This window comes from Grus americana, chromosome 2 (assembly GCF_028858705.1).
Source record: "Grus americana isolate bGruAme1 chromosome 2, bGruAme1.mat, whole genome shotgun sequence".
Taxonomy (NCBI): domain Eukaryota; kingdom Metazoa; phylum Chordata; class Aves; order Gruiformes; family Gruidae; genus Grus; species Grus americana.
The window spans coordinates 13,165,630-13,182,566 of NC_072853.1; positions in this window are offsets into that span (position 1 = coordinate 13,165,630).

Consider the following 16,937-nt stretch of genomic DNA (forward strand, 5'->3'; position numbering starts at 1 on the left):
CCAAATGGGAGAAAAATTACTTCTGATGGAATAGAAGAAAATTCAGGATCTCTCTCGAAACAACCACTCACGGGCATTTCTATGTGCAAAAATGAGCAACTGGATGTAGGAATCACAGATTTGCAGACCTCAGTATTTGTAGGAGTCTGTGCAAGAAAGCCTGCAGGGGAAATGCTAGACTCTGTGTTAACTCCTCTGCCTTCTCCACAGCTAACATGTTTTATGAAAGATTTAACAAAGCTCATTTAACTGTCAATGTTTTCACACAAACACAGAATAGAAATCGAGGGAAAAAAGCTTAATGCTTTTTTGTGAAGGGTAACCAAAACCCGTTGTCACTTAATTGCTTTCTTTCTGAGTAAGGAACCATTTGCAAGCAGAGCCCAGAGCCCGCCTCCTCTCTCCCTTTCCCCCCAAAAGCAGCAGCAGCAAAGCCCCTGTCCCATTTCTTGGGGATCCATTTCCACCACAGCTCCGGAAACTCAGCTGCAGCATCAGGAACACGCACAGAGCTCTGACCACACACTGCAGATAATGCTGTATCTTGGAGCACAATATATATTTTCAGGAGCCAAATATCCACTTATCAGAGGCTGGATAAAGCCAGTTACTAATCTGAAATGACATTTGTTTTCAAAAACTCCAGGCATTTCTCCTAAAGTACCTGTACACCAATTGAAGCTTTCCATGATAAAGTCTTGACACTCATCACCCGCTAAGCTATTTCTATAAAAATGTGGGAGAGGCCAGTTCAAGCTGTTGTCTGATAGAAACCCAACCAGGAGGTGAGTCTTCTGCGTCCTGCCCAGACACACTAATCGTGACACTATGAATTTAAGAAAAAAAGAAAAGAGAAAGGAAATATGAGTCTCTTTCAGTCTCTCCTGAACTTGTTCTTCTGCTTTCTATAAATAATAACATATTAATAGGGCAGCCAGGAAGGGGCTCCCTGAACCAGTGCATCCACCTTACAACCTGCTCACCATCCTCAGCTGGGCTGAGTCCGGGCTGGGTCTCAGAGCTGGCAGACAAACATGTTCTCTGAATTGAACAAAATATAAACCAAAAAGATCTCAGAGCTCTGCCAGCCCCATCCCTCAGGTGCTACACTGCTGCGGCACGGGATCACCTGGCCCGGGGGCAGCCCGGGAAGCCAATACACCAGCAGAGCACATGAACAGAGGGTCAGGTGCTGAACATTGAGCGAATGCACCCTGGAAGACTTTGCAGGGTGGTGTCAGTATTTTCTGTTTTATTTTTAGGTTAGAGAGTTCCAAAACCAGTTTGCCTGCAAGAAAGATACAACCATCTTTATTTTTTCTGATGGCAGTTCCCATGTTGCTAGAGCTTTCCCATCGCACTTTATTCCCTCTTGGGCTGGTTCTAAGGACACCTTCAGCAGCGCAGTTCTCCAGATTTATTTAACTGCAGGCTCTTCCTGTAAAGTAAATCCATGGCTTGGGAGACCTTGAACCATTGCCTGCCCATGTCTCTGTTTCCAGAATGTCTGCAGCCTCTCTACCTCCAAAAACAGAAGAAAATGGTTAGCAATCTCCTTGGCAGAGCAGAGATAACATGTCTGGTTGAAGGACAGTGTTACCTGGTCTCTTGTGTTTTTAAAAGCTCCGGTGGATTATAATATTGAGATAAATTCAACCTTGAATCTTGCTGGCAGTTGCCTGAATAACTCAGGCATGCAAGGGTCCCTATAGATACAGGTTAGCACAGCTGAAGCTAGCACTTGTATATATGTATCTGTCCCTTCATGAAGCAATGACTGCAGCATCAAGTTAAATATCAGTTGTGGGTTTTTTACCCTGATTCAAGTATGCATCAGGAATAAAATCCCCATTTTGGCTGACCGTGGGCTAAAAGTCTCCTGCAACCAGCACACAAGAACAAACCTGTGGATTTTCTCCCCCATCTTTGGAAACGTCAAATCATTTTGTCTTCTATTTGCAATGACAAATCCTTAGGGTCAACAACAGCAGAGCAGGCCACACTCCCAACAACATCCATTTAACCAAATATTTGCCAGAAAGGCAGGCCGTGGTGTATTTTGTGTGCCTATTTAGAAATACACTTACTCTCTGCCAAAGAGCCGTTTCAAACTATGCTATGCAAACACTGTTGTATTTGAAACGACCAGACATGGGAATTTACAAGCTATTTTTGGAACTAGTCTGGTGCATTGAAAGACAAGACACGTTGCCTCTCTTATTTTTACAAATCACATTACCTGGGTTGCTCCTGGTGAACTCGCTATTGTGGTTACCATACTGGCTTTGGAGTTTTTCAGCCATCTTGCCTTCAGCACAATTAGGAAATCAACATTTCTGCACTTCAGTGTGATGAAAGGGATCTCTGCTCTTTTCCTTAAAAATAAAAGGAATTATTTGACCACCACCATGTCATATATAAAATTGATGTGGTGGTGAAGCTGATGAATATATCAGTCCTAAGAGGCTGGTAGGGACCACTGTAACGAGGACATCCCTTCACTTCTGTCCTCTTATTTTCATCCAGGTCTTTACTCCTTATTCTAAAGTATCCTTGTTCCAGGTATCAGCCAGATGACACACAGACACAGCACTGCTGCTCGGCCAGTCAAGAAAATAGTGGTTACCTAGAGTTAAAACCTTTTTCCCTTTTACATCTCTCCAACAGAAAAACCTACTGACATAGATGGTTACAATCTCACTTTAGCACTTTGCCTCCCCAACAAGTTCCCACCGGCTGATCAGGGTTTGTGGTGGCTGCTCCATTGGACATGGGCACCATGGAGGGAACAGTGGGATGGCGCACGGCAGCGTCCCTGGCCAGGCATCCCTCCCTGAGAAGATACTCACACAGTGGAGTTTGAACCAAAAGGGTTTGGAGAAGAGGAAATTGGCCCCACAAATTTAATGCAGTTCATCTTCCTTTAAACAGCAGCAACTTCTGTAGATCATGCAGGAATATGTGTTTGCACCTCTAGACCCATCAGGACTCTCCCTGGGGGAGCAGCTGGCACTGATCTCCATCAGATGCCAGGGAACGCGCGGCAGCCTCACGGCTGTCTCATGTGTTGTGTCACCAACTGAAAGGAGAGGGCCAGGCTGGTTCTGCTGGTGAAATGAAGAATAGAACCTTGACCAGTTTGGGATTGAATGAAACCCAAAAGGGTCATCAATCATTGGAACAGGCTGCCCAGGGAAGTGGTTGAGTCACCATCCCTGGAGGTATTTAAAGGTCTTTTCCAATCAAAAAGAGCTTGAGTCTATGAAATGCCTATTTACTATGATTTGATTTTATTTTACTTTTCAAATTTAAATGTAGGCAAAATATCTCACAATGGAATATGTTTAGATGAAATCAGCAAGTAGTTCAGCAAAAAAAAGCCTGTTTCATTTGCATTTTTTTCAACAGGTAAAATATTTGTCCAAAATATGTCATTCAACGGAGTATCTCAGCTCTGGTCTTCAGCTTCAACTGGCTTGTTTGCATTGGGAAGAAAATGGGGTGATGCTTCAGCCTGAATTTTTTAAAAATATTATGATGATTTTTTCAGGAATGATCATACACCATAGCATACCCCTGTAAATAAGCACTTTGCTATTAGCGCAAGCATTTTTTTTTTCCTTTCACAGATGAAATTGACTCAACAATTTTCTGTTTTATTTTGGTTTATGCCTTGTGTTAAAAAAAGCTTAACTCAATTTCTCTAGAAGATACCAGTTATCTGTATTCTTTGAAGTGAATTAGAGCTTGGTGCAGGCATGAATCTTTTTGCCATCCTACTCCTTGTGCAGGACTGCAGGTTGGTTTGCAAATTTTTTTAATCAAGCAAGAGTCAAATCTCTAGATAAATCTGAGCAGCAGAACAGAGACAATTCATTTTTTTCTTGCTGTCTGCATTAATCCCAAGGAAGAGCTGACAAAAGCAGAGCCTGCAGAGCACACCTGTGAGAGGTGCATGGCACAGCAGGAGATCGGCACAGCACAACACCTCAATCTCCTCCTCCATAGCCGGCCACGCAGATGTAAAAACTATTCCAGTTTTCTGAGTTTGAGATGACAGGCTGTGGAAGTGAAATTCTACCCATTTCAGAATAAATAAAACATGATCAAAGGAAGTCCTTCAAGTAATTTTTATTTCTGAAGGGCTCACAGCACCCTGAAATGAAACATTTGATACAACTAGACACAAACTGTGCCCACCATTTTTCTCTTACAACACTTTTTGAGCTGCAATTCCCATAGCAAGACATCACGAAGGGAGGAAGCACAACTAAAACATAGACTAGAAAAATACACGTACATGATGCTGTCTCATCCTCGGCTTCTTTCTCATGTGAGGACACCAAAAACATCCAAAGGGCATCTAACACATAACACCAGCAAGAGGCCATGCATGTCTCGGACAATAAAATATGTGTGTGTTTTGCTCCAAAACCCACCAGAGAAGTTTGTTTCTCATGGGCTTTGCCCAAGGCAGGCAGCAGCCCAGGCCCACTGCGGATTACCCTGCGGTTTGCGGCACGCACAGGCTGGAACCAAGCTCAAAGTGAGAGTTGGGGAACAGCATGTGGCATCCCCCAGGAGGAATACAAACCAGAATATTATTTCTTACAATCTCAGTCTCTGCCTCTGCTGGGCAAGTGAAAGACCAGCCCCATCCCTGCTGGAAACCCTGCCAGCCATCCTCTCCGTCCCCTGCCCACATCCTGTGGTCCCCCACACCTCGCTTCTGCCCGCACGTGAAATTCGGGATGCAAACAGGGCTGGGTGCTTTCCTCTCCGGCCACAGCAACATTCGACATGAAATACCCTATGTCAGGCAGATAGACCTGCATGGGGATGTTCTAATTGTCATTTCCCAGGGCTGAAGTCCCAGTGGGCGAGAGCCTGGCACTACCGTAGCTCAGCCCATGCTATGAGCAAGGCTTAACAAAGCTGTCACACCAGCTTTTCTTTCCCACATCATTGCTCATGACGTGACATTCAGGTAGGTAAATATATTTCAGAAAAACTCAGTGCTGAAAATGGCCTTTCTCACCTCAGCGCTCAGTGGAATCAAATATAATAGTATCGCTATTGCCAGCAGACCTTCAATTGCAACTCAGGTTCCCAAAAGCATTTCTAGGTTTTCAGCACTGAATATCTGCTTCAACCACATAAGAAAGCTGCTGGCATGATTTGCAATTGCAACTCAAGAAATTTCTACAAGTTAAAAAGTTCTGTGTCAAGCTTAAAAACATTATTTGATTTTTTTTTTCTTTGGTTCAAAACACAAAAACTGCATTATTCTTAAAATTTTCATCTGAGATAGTTGTCTCTCTGGAAAAAGTGAGTGACATGCTCAAATGATCTGTAAAACTAGGAACAGCTCCTCCAGAGGCTAATTCAGTGACTTTTCAACCTCTTCAGAGCAGAAAACTAAAATCCATGTACAAAAACACCAGCACCCTGCACAGCTCTTGAATACTTAGTAGAGAACTATGGCACCAGCATCAGAGCCAAAGGTTTGTGGACAGCAGGTGTTAGGCAAGAATTAAACACCATGGGGAAGACAATTGCTTCAATATCACTCTTTCTGCAGACAAATACTGAACCCTCCATCCTTTCTGCATTAGTGTTCCCACTCTCAGAAGTGCAACTCCATCCAGAAGCTGCTAACACCGATAATACCACTTAATGTTCCTGTGCGTAAAATCAACATACACACCACACTAAACCCCTCTGCCTACGACAGTCTAATAGGTTTTAAAGATATAAATTGTTATAGTATGACTATGTATCATATATTTGGTTTGGGTTTTAATTCCCATTAGTTTGCCATCAGAATTGTCTGATGAAAATATCAACCTGAGTCCAGGGCAGCTAGTTCACAAAATCACACTGGGAAGTTAAATATTTACAGTAAAAAAGCAAACATTAAATCTGACAGCAAAATGCCATGAAGCTCAGCTGAAATCTGCAGAGACTATAGTAAACTTTCAAATTACACTGACAAAATATTGTTCATGAATCTGGCATCTTCAGTCCCATATTAAGACAAGCATTTCAGACCCACTTCATGCTCTGAGCACCCTCGCTGCTTGTTCAGGCTGGAGAACATCAGCTCTGTTCTGGTTGTCACCAAATATGGGATAATAAACTCTCCAATACTCCATTTTTAGTATCAGAAAGCAGGCGCCGGACGAACAGGGGATAGCTCTGCCTATCGTGCATACCCTAAAACAAAAGTTCATCCTTTATATATAGACATGAATATTCATACATTTTCCAAGAAGTCTCTGCTTCTCCACCTATCTACTACATTTACATAATGCTGGCATTGCAAAACTACACTACGCGTGCACGGGGGCCTCAGGTGGTCATCGGTGGTTGTTTGGGGAGTTAGACCCCCCACTCCTTTTTCCCTTTTATGGTCACAAGTCTTTGAGGACAGTTTCTTCTCCTTGGATGTTTCCCAACTATGCTGTCTGGCCAAGCTGTTCTTCCTTATCAACCCTGTTTGGGCAATCTTGCCAGGATGTTTCTATTCTCAAGGTTAGGATATCTTCTCCATACACATTAATTACTCATAGGCCTTGTTAAATTCAAAGCTAATCATTGTTTGGTAAAAGAATTTCTCAACATGGTAACCTCAGTGCTGCTTTCCTGAGCACTTTCAGCCAAATCCATTCAAAAGCTCAAAGATCATAGAATCATAGAATGGTTTGGGTTGGAAGGGACCTCAAAGACCATCTAGTTCCAACCCCCTGCCATGGGCAGGGACACCTTCCACTAGACCAGGTTGCCCAAAGCCCCATCCAGCCTGGCCTTGGACACTTCCAGGGAGGGGGCAGCCACAGCTTCTCTGGGAAACCTGTGCCAGTGCCTCACCACCCTCACAGTAAAGAATTTCTTCCTGACATCTAGTCTAAATCTACCCTCTTTCAGTTTAAACCCATTACCCCTTGTCCTATCACTACACTCCCTCATAAACAGTCCCTCTCCAGCTTTTCTGTTGCCCCCTTTAGGTACTGGAGGGCTGCAATTAGATCTCCCCAGAGCCTTCTCTTCTCCAGGCTGAACAACCCCAACTCTCTCAGCCTGTCCTCACAGGAGAGGTGCTCCAGCCCTCTGATCATCTTTGCAGCCTCCTCTGGACTCGCTCCAACAGCTCCATGTCTGTCTTGTACTGGGGCATCTCCCTGACCTGCCATTTTAAGAATGTCACACAGACTTCTTTGCATTTTTTCACACGTTTCTTCCTTCATCATCATTACCACATAGCCATCTCAAGTGCATCATTTGGGAACTTCAGTGGTCTGCCCTTCTTTACCGCTGCAACATGGATGAGGGTAAATTTGGCACCTGATACAGAACAGCCAACATGCACAATCTTGGACAACCACAAAACCTGAGCACATTTCTGGCAATATTAATGCTACGTCTGTAGTTACTTACTGCTGTATCAGAGCAGACCATCCCCCGTGGTGTTCACAGCATCACTGATGGCGGATCTTCCGCTCGCATTTGCCAGAGACGCCTGGCTTTGCCCAAGATGTTTGCGTTACACCACCAGCATGGCTAAGAGCAGACCGTACCGCAAACTGTAACTTCACTAACTGACAGCAAAAGCTCTCGGGGCTCTCCTGTGCAGAAAGACACCGGAGTGTATATCGCCATGTCCAGCAGCACCCTTGCTCTCCTTCAGCCTCGAGCTCTTGGCCCAAAATGACTTTTGATAAAGGAGCAAAACCCTAAATAAAGCAGAAATCAGATCAGCAGCCTTTTACTCACAAGGCTTCCATAGCACTGCAGGCAGCCAGCATAATATGTGGAAAGTGTCACCTGTGTTCAGTGATGGCATCATAACCCCAGCAAGAAGTGGAGGCACATACATGACCTTCAAAGCAAGCATAATCCCGTGTTACATGCCATTACAGTCACTTAGCAAAATACCCACTTGCGTGTTTTGCTGCACCAGGCTGAACCATCATAAATTGTTATAAGAATAATTTTAATTGACTGTGAAAAGTATGTAAAGAATTTGCAAGAGTTCTGGGGGATGTGGGGAAGAAAAGGTTAGCATCTCCTGCAAAAGTCAGCTCTCCATTTCTTTAAAATAGTTTACATCCTTTGAAATCAAGAGGAAAAGGATCTGGACTGTGAATTGATGTTTTATTGTCTTTGCTGTTTGTGATACAGATAACCATTTTTTATTGCTGAAAATGATGCAGATTCAGAAAGTTGTCTTGCTGCATAATTGGTGCCACAGATCATAAGAACTTCAGGGTTTCCTCCTGGAGCCATGAGACTGCTCAAAATTACCACGTTCATGTTTTAGAAAATCTAGTCCTGGCCCGTGATCTGAGCATAAATCACCAGTTCTACAATCAAAGGTAAAAATACCTCAACCCAGTTTTCTCATATGTTATGATTTTTTTAGGTTGGGAAGATTCATGCTGGATAGACACTTGAAGGCTGCATCTCCAATAGCACATGGAACAATGACCACTTTGGCCAATCTATAGTCACTTCACGAGAATTTGATACCATCTGCCTTGAAATGAGGCAGCACCTAGCACAGAAAGTTGAGCTGGTTTCACAGTGTTACCAGATTTAGATTTTAATTAGCTCCAAGCTATTCGTTAACACCTCTGGTTTCTTCTTTGCTCTTCAGTATTTCAGTATAGGAGTTTTAATGAACTTACCAGTGGGACAAAGATGAATTTTTGCTATGAATTTATATATTTAAGATCTGTCTCTCAAAAGCATCTGACAGAAACAGATGATGTGGATCCCCCGGGGAGGGTCTCTGACAGGGTGATAAGGTAGGAGGCTTTTCTGCATTTCACACAGAGACTCACCAGTCTGAGAGCATTTCCTCCAGAGGCATTTGACAGGGGACACATTTCAGAGCAGGGAAAGAAGGTATAGAAGAAAGGAACAAGTATATGGCACTAGATACGCATGTTACACAGGTACATACACGACTTCCCTACCAGCTTTGTACAAAATTATCAGTTAGACCCCTAGGTTTCAGCAGCAGCAAGCAATGTTGTGTAGAGCTCTTCACAGCAAAGATGGGGCTGTCTCTGCTCTGCAGGATGCTGAACAACCTTCCAGTAGTGTTCTGGGCAAGTAAAGTTCTAAGTTCAGTCACGTTTGCAAATCTGTGGCAAATTCATCCCTTCAGGGCTCGGTGCTTTTTAGAGGCAGCACAAAGCTGGGGCATCTCCTGGGGCATCTCCATCCATTCACCCGCATTTGACCTTCTGCTGACTCAAGCCCTGGCACTAACCCAGGGAAGGGGGAAGTCGAAGGGGAGAGGTCTCCATCCCTTCTAGAGCATCAGCACTGTGTTCTGCAGCTACCATGCAAACATCACAGTGCCAGCTGCAAGACCTTTCTGACCTTGTCATAATTCCTTAGAAATGCAGCTGTCAGGGGTGAAGTATCTTTTTATTATTAATATTGTTACATATTTTATTATGCTGTGTAGTGGTTTGTTTACAAATAAAATGGCACAAAGCAGTCAGTCATTCTCTTCTGTCCCACTTAGGGCAAAGATAAGCCTGCAGCAAAATGACTTAACACACAGCATGGAGCTAGGAGCTCTATTTTTAAGTATTAATAAGACGTCCCAAACCTCGGAAGACTTTAATTTTCATTTGGTTTAGGCAATCTTTCCCCCCACCCCTCAAAACTGCAATCTCTCTCTGCCCTGAGCCTGCTCCTCACATCACCCATCCGTAGGCAGCCTCAGAAGCTGCTGAGCACCGAAACCTCAAGCTGTGAGGTTTGACACACACAGCAATGCAAGATGAATTAATGGAGGGTGTCTGTGCTGTTATAATAATAAAGCCTAGAACTGCTACTGTGATTAAATACAGATCTGCAGCAGAAATGAACTCTTTTGGGTCTGATCTGTGCCTCAGCAATACAGATGAGTTGTTGGCAGACAGGCCTAACTTTTCCCCACAGCTGTAATTAGCACAATAGATTCATCATTACATGGAAATTTAGATTTGTTTGGAGGAGGAGGGGAAAAAAGCCTACTGGGATCCTGGCGACTGTATTCATTACCTAAAGAAATGTCAGCATCTAGATCAGGGTTGGACACAGACAGCCGTGGGTGCTTTCTCCTGATGGTCTGTACGTGTGGGACTGGGGGCATCCCAGGGGCAACCACTAAACCCATCCCCTTCAGCACCACCAAACACCTTAAATTTCTAAATATCCAAAGGCAACCATTCTCCAGTTCTTTTCTTTCACCCCACTGTAGCTCACAGTTAACATGACAGAGATGCAGAAAGATTAGGGTAAAGAACTGTATCTCAAGCATCCAGACCTCTGTCTTGCCTTCCACAAGCTTAACTGAGATGTGCACAGCTATATTAAAACCCAACGTAGCTCAGGGGTGGCAAAATGAGAAAGCACCTGCACGGGGCAGTGTTTGTTACCTCCACAATGCCGCGATGGTTTATCGGAGTCAGGCAATACAAGAACAACAGCTGAACAACAGGGTGCAAGATCACCTGCAGTTGTCCTCCAGCTGGAGATGTACCTAACCCCGGCTAGCCCTGATGAGCTGCGTTAAGGGTATTAGACTGGCATATTAAATTGGTCAGGGCGCTCAGGCATGCTGCTAAGCCTGCCAGCCCAGCCTCCCTGCGTGCTGCCTTGCACAACTCCTCTGAAGAAAGGAAATTGAACCTGCCGGGGAAATCACAAAGACCTAAAATAAGCCTGATTTAAGCTAGCGGCTTTCTGGCAGCTTAACCCTGGCAGAATGGAGCTCAGCACAGCTGGCCCAAGGACCGGCAAGCACCGGCCATGCCAAAGTGTCCCCAGGAGAGCAAGCACACAGCTAATTCAGCCACGATCCCTCCGCTGCACTTGTGGCAACAAAAATGCTCTTATAGCACCCGTCTCCTCCGTGAGGAGTTTTGCAGAGGTGCCAGTAGAGAGTCGTCACGACCCCTCAGCGAGGCTGGTGATGTTGTATTTGCATCTCAGGCAAGAACAGAGGAAGAGAAGCCACTTGCAAAGGCCCAGCGGGAGCCAGCAGCGGGGCTAACGTTAGAAGTTGAGCTCCTGCATCCAGTTTCACCTATTGTTTCTTCATGTGTGAATGTAGCGGGGAGCAAAGAGGGGCTGCGAAGGATGCCATCGTCTCTCCCCAGGCACCCTGTGGTCCCAGGATATGGATACAGTGCTCAGCTGTGCCTCTCACCCGGGAGCCAGGTCTGACCCCCGACACCAAGCAGCAGTGCCCCTCCAAGGGAAGGACATCGCGGGTTCCTAAAGCACCTCAGTCTGCTGAGATGCAACAAATTGCTGAGAGGTCTCGGGGGTGTCAAGGAGAAGCTCCACTCATACAAGCTGTCCAAGCTCACATCAGATGCATCGCCCTTCTTGTTTACACCCCTGCCCACCTTGGCAGAGCTTCTTTAGAAAGAACAAGACAAAGAAATTTATGCTACTTTTTGGTAATGACAGTTTTCCTCCTGAAAGTAACCGGCTTCAGTTTCCATGGCCTTTTCAAACTGATCTGCTGCAAGGAAATTTGCTTTCAGTTGTTTCCCACCGCTGCTCCAAAGCGGGATGTTTCCAAAGGCAGCAAGCAGCAGAGCCTGCCCCCTTCCACCCGCTGCTGCCGGTGCTGTGTGAAAAAACCTAATCTGCTTCAGGGACAACACTTTTGCTGGTTTGCAAAGCAGTAAGCCAGCAAATTCATCTAATTCATCCCCAGTACGAAAAGCCAGTGTCAATCATTCACATGAAGGGCAGAAAAGAATTACACAGCGTTCCCCAAATGCAAACTCTGATGATTTTGTCAGTGTAAAAGTCAAAGGCTGTAACTGGTCTTTCGCCCCGGATAATTTGAGAAAGCACTTTCCTAGAACTGGCCCTTGAAGGCAGGAGACTATTGGGTATCTGGCTAGATGATCATGGCAAGGAGGCAAGAGGTATAAATCCCCACAGTAGACTTTTTAAATTTATATAAGCCATACTTAGAATGGGGATTTCCATTTTCTGCGAGGATTTCAACAAAACCCAAGAGAAAACCTTTTCATCCTGCCACTGTACACGTGTTAGGTGTCTGAGAAGTGAAGACAGCAAACAGGCTCACTGGGGCTGCTGTAAAAAGCCAAAACCCTCCATGAAGTATTCCCAAGTGGGGAGTGATATCCAGGGACACTTCAGTGTCATAGGCCATTCCCTTCCCTCCTCCTTTAAACACTTTTTAAAAGAAAAGACTATAAAAAAACTATAAAAAGCAAAGGAATGGGAACAAAAAATCCCACACAGCCCCGGCACAGCTCAACCACGGCAGAGAACTGCAGCCACGTCATCCACAAAGCCACCGCCACCAAGCCCCAGCTGACCACCCTTTCAGCCACCCCACTGCTTTGACTTAGTACCAGGTAAGCTCAGGAGCTGGACCCACCTTCTTAATAATCCATTAAATCAGGTTGAAATCAGCCAGGCTGGACTGGTCTCTGCAAAGAGACAGGTCCCTGCGGAGCAGCTTTGTGCAGCAAGCAAACTCTGCAGGTTGTCCAACCTCTGCAAAGCTCCTCAGGGCAGAAATTCACCAAGGAACAGGGGATGGGAGGCAGGAAAGGGCAGTTGCATCCCATCTATCCATAAATTTATCGGCAAAAGTTAAAACTAGTTTGGAGGTAGAAGCCCAGTTCTGCAAAATCTTTTTTTCAAGCTAAGCCTGACCCTAGAGGATAGCTACAGTCTTTACCAGACATATATGATGATTAAAAAAACCCCCTTATTTGACAGGTAAACACATCAGATTAATTCTTTGAAGCATTTGAAGATTTTTCTGTCATTTTTCCCTTCATGTGTAAGTAAAGTTGGATTGGTAGTTTGATGCTTGCTATTAAATTAGCTCCTATTTTTAGACCTTGAGGACAATCACATAGGACAGAGCAAACTAAGCAGATGAAACCTGTAAGACCACCTGAGGACAAAGGAAGGAGCAAGCAATGCTCCAGCAGAGTGGTTGAGCAGCTCAGGTGTGCCAGTCTAACTCCCCCATGAGGGTACCTAGTCCCAGATTAAAAATACCCCTATTCCAGAATGACAACTCTGCTTTGAAGTGTAATTACCCTCTTCCCAAGATGCCATTCAATTCCCTGCTCTAGAAAAATTAAACTTAATAGTGATTAGGATTGGAAAGATTTATTTCAGTGACACAAATACAACGTAACATTTAAAAGGAGTTTTAAAAGGTGTTAAAAAAAGCTTGCTGCATTTTTTCCCCATGTGTAACCCTCCATGTCTTCTAACACTTTGCACAGCTTCTGCCAACATCAATTTTAGTTTCTCATGCATGGAGCAATCCTTCCAAATACAATGGCTGCATACAGCTTTGCAGCTCTCAGTTATCAGTGCATACCTTCAGGAGAAGCTGTTTCTTCTTACAGAGACAGTACAGCTCTATCAAAGTCCTCTCTGCTGGTTATTAACCACCCAGTGGCCCAGCTGTCCCTTCCAGCCCCAGGTCCCTGCACAGACTTTTCTGAAGCCATCTGAGATAGCAGAAGCCTGAGATGCTCAGGAGCCCTTTGGGGTGCGTTTCATCTCCATCTCTACTCATCCAGCAAGGTAAAGGCATTGTGAGTGGGAAGGGGAGGTGTGCGGCGAGGGACAGGCAGGACCCTCAGCTGTCATGGGGAAAAACCCTTTCCAAAGAGCTGTTATATGCTGGAATAGCAACACAGAGCGAGTCACAGGTTTGACAGCAGAGTCGGAGGAAATGGAGCGGAAAGATGTGCAAAAGCAATCCTAGCCCACGGAAATGCAGCAGCAATAGCAATAAAATTCCTGCGAGTCGCCTCGGTTGTATGGTACCATCTATTTCTACTCTTCTTCCCCCGCAGCCCTGCTAAGAGCCCAGAGGTACCCCAGTGTCAGACTCTTTCCCTTGAATCATCTTGCCAGCGCTGCTAATTGCTCTCAGCACAGACTAATTGATCTGAGAAGAGGAGATTTTTTTTCATCGTGGGAACTTTTTTCAGTGGCCGACCGTATAGTGTTTAATCAAACTAAACTTATCTAAATATTTTAAGAAATCCACCTGAGCTCTTCTCTACTCAAGCAAATGGAAATCTATTAAGAGCATTAAAAATTCTTAAGGGTTTTTTCTTAAGGTCCAATAAGGTCTACACACTAAGAATCATTTCTTCTTCTCTCTCCTTCCCTCCTCCCACAAAGTATTACCTGACTGTATGTCTGTTAGCCCAGAAAAAAAACAAAGCATAACCCAGAGTACTGTCTACACATGACATAAGATAGTCCATCACGCCGTGCCACCAGCTTGGGTTTGCAACAAGCCAGTCAACACCCACTCCCCTGCGAGGGCAGCGGGGAATCCAGCCTTGTTTTCCTAACGTGGGGCGGCCCAAAGTGGTTGGACACAGGGATGAAACTCTGCTTTTGGAGATGTCGTCTTGGGCCGTGCTGCTGAAGTGGTCGGGGGATCCCTTTTAAGTGCAAAGGGAGCAATGGTCTTTGCCCTGGGGAGGTATGCACACCCATGGCAAGCAACACACGCAGAGATTGGCAGCTGGGCTGTTTGAACAGTACAAGCCATCACCTCTGCGAAAAGGCAACTGCGCCAGTGGGAATGCAGCTCGCAGGCTGCCGGGCACACCACGCCGATACCTCCCGGGGTCCTCGGTGGACAGCTGGAGACCACCGCTGCAGGCACCGCACCGGCACACAGAAGGAAACCACTTCTGCACTGTAGCGCTTGCAAAGACAAAGTAAGAGCAAGAAGCCAAAGCCAGGAGCTGCAATCAGAAACTTTGCACCTTCACAACAAGCTCATCCCCTCTCTGCAGACGGAGATGCAGTCAGGAATAGGGACAGGAGGGGAAAGGGACTGTTTTGAAAAGAACATTTTTCTAAAAGCAAGAGCTTCTGGGTAGCTTCTCTCTCCTAACCTAGGAGGAGCAGGCACAACAGCACTTCTCTACAATAGATAGTCTCATTTTTTAAATGCAAGACTGCTCTCTGTTGGATGGGAGAAGCCCTGCCTGCTGTTTGCATCCTATTAAAACCCTGTCAGGCAACAATCGGTACTTTTCCAGTATCAGCAGGACAGTGGTACCACTGGCTGGGAGTTAAAAATTGGTTTATGTAAAAAGGAACAGTTTGTTCTGCATCCTAAGAAAGCAGTATCTAGACTTTTCCCTTAATAAATGAAGTATCTGTTCTGCTCATCTCTGAGCAAGGACTATAAACAATTCTACATGGGATGCTGATTACTTTTTTTTTTCTAATTGCAGGCTACAGAGTTTCTTTCCATAATATGCAGTTATTTATATAGATTATACTAGTTCCAGCAGAGAACAGCATACCACTGCAGAGTCACAGCACACCTGGCTCAGAGCAGGGATGGAACGTCCTGCAAAGACATCTTCTGCTGCAGGGAAAATGGTCCATCGCACACATACAGGTGTCTCGGGCCCATGAAGTTCCCTTCCAGCAAGTCAGTGCTTTCTATCCAGTACTGCTTATAAAAAACTTTCCAAACAGTTCCAATAAGCGTTTAAAAAAAAAATAAAATTTGTTGGTAGCCTTTTGGTAACCTGTTCCCTTCTTTCAACCTTTTGCTGGTCTAAAGCGCAGGTTTACACAGTGCATGCAGAGCAGGTGTCCACGTGCAACCTCACACGGGCGTCTCCTTTGGCACAAGCTGATCGACCTGGGTCTCTCCCACTTCAGCCCTCCACCAGGTTCCATAAGCAGAGGTTGACTCGGGCACCCCGGGCATTTATGCAGCCTCATGGGTGTATTTTGTGCCCAAGGCCAAGCTCTCCGCTGCTGCTGCCTTTGCACCGGGCAGGCTGCCTTTGCCCATCTCACCTCAATAGAACAAACTGAGTGATGTCCCCAGGAGCTGCTGGCTCTATCAACTCAGTCTGCAGGTTTGGCATAGATAAATTAATTATTTCGATGCATGAACTCAAGCCAAAAGATAATCTCCTTGTCCAGAGGAACTGGCTCTATTTTATTTTGTCTTGTTTCTCTCAAACCCATGGCACCTTCACCTCCTGTACAGCTAGCCTGAGGACAAACATAGAGCACTTCAATTATAGATCCTGCCATCTGTTTAATAATGGATTTGAGATGCATCTGCTCTGAAGAGTAGAGATGAAAATGCAGTATCTCCTTCCCCTTTCTGAAATATTATCACATGCGTGTTACCATGGATAAACCTTCAGTTTCATCACTGACATCTATTCAGTCCCCTTGGGACATATTCTGTATTATCAGCTCTCTAGCAAGAGGGCAAGAAATGTTGGTCCAATAAAGAATACAAGCCAACATAATCAGATTTGTTAGCAAAGAAACTAATACTTTAGAAACTGCTGTATGGAAATTCAGCTAATACTACTTTATCAGACTGGCTTGGAAGCAAGTGCCAAGAAAAAGAGCTCTCTTCAGTAATTCAGAGTCAGAAATACAGAGACAGCCTAGACAAATTGCTAGTCAGGATCAATGCAGAGCAAGAAGTGCACAAGATGCTACAAAACTGAGCTTCAGAAGTCTTCTGAATACAAATCCCCAAACTATCTCTGAATCAAATGGCTATGCTAGCACTGTCAGACTTGCCAGGCACCTGAGAGAGTAACCAGGTCTGACAGAGAAGATGCTCCAGAGCAATTTTCTATCTATGCATTAAAAAGATGTTTCAAATTCACTTTTCCATCTTCCCAATCACAATTATAAAAAAAATCTTATGTAAACACCACTGGGCTAAAACAGTGTTCTTTTTCCTGTTTCCAAGGTGCCTCAGACCCAGGATCCCCAGGTTGCTCAGACACTTGAGTCCCACACACATACTCAGCGCTGAACCACCTTTCCAGAGCTGGTCTTCGAGTCCTCCAGGAAAGCTGAGTTAGAGTAAGTCTGCCCTCGTTGGGTTTACA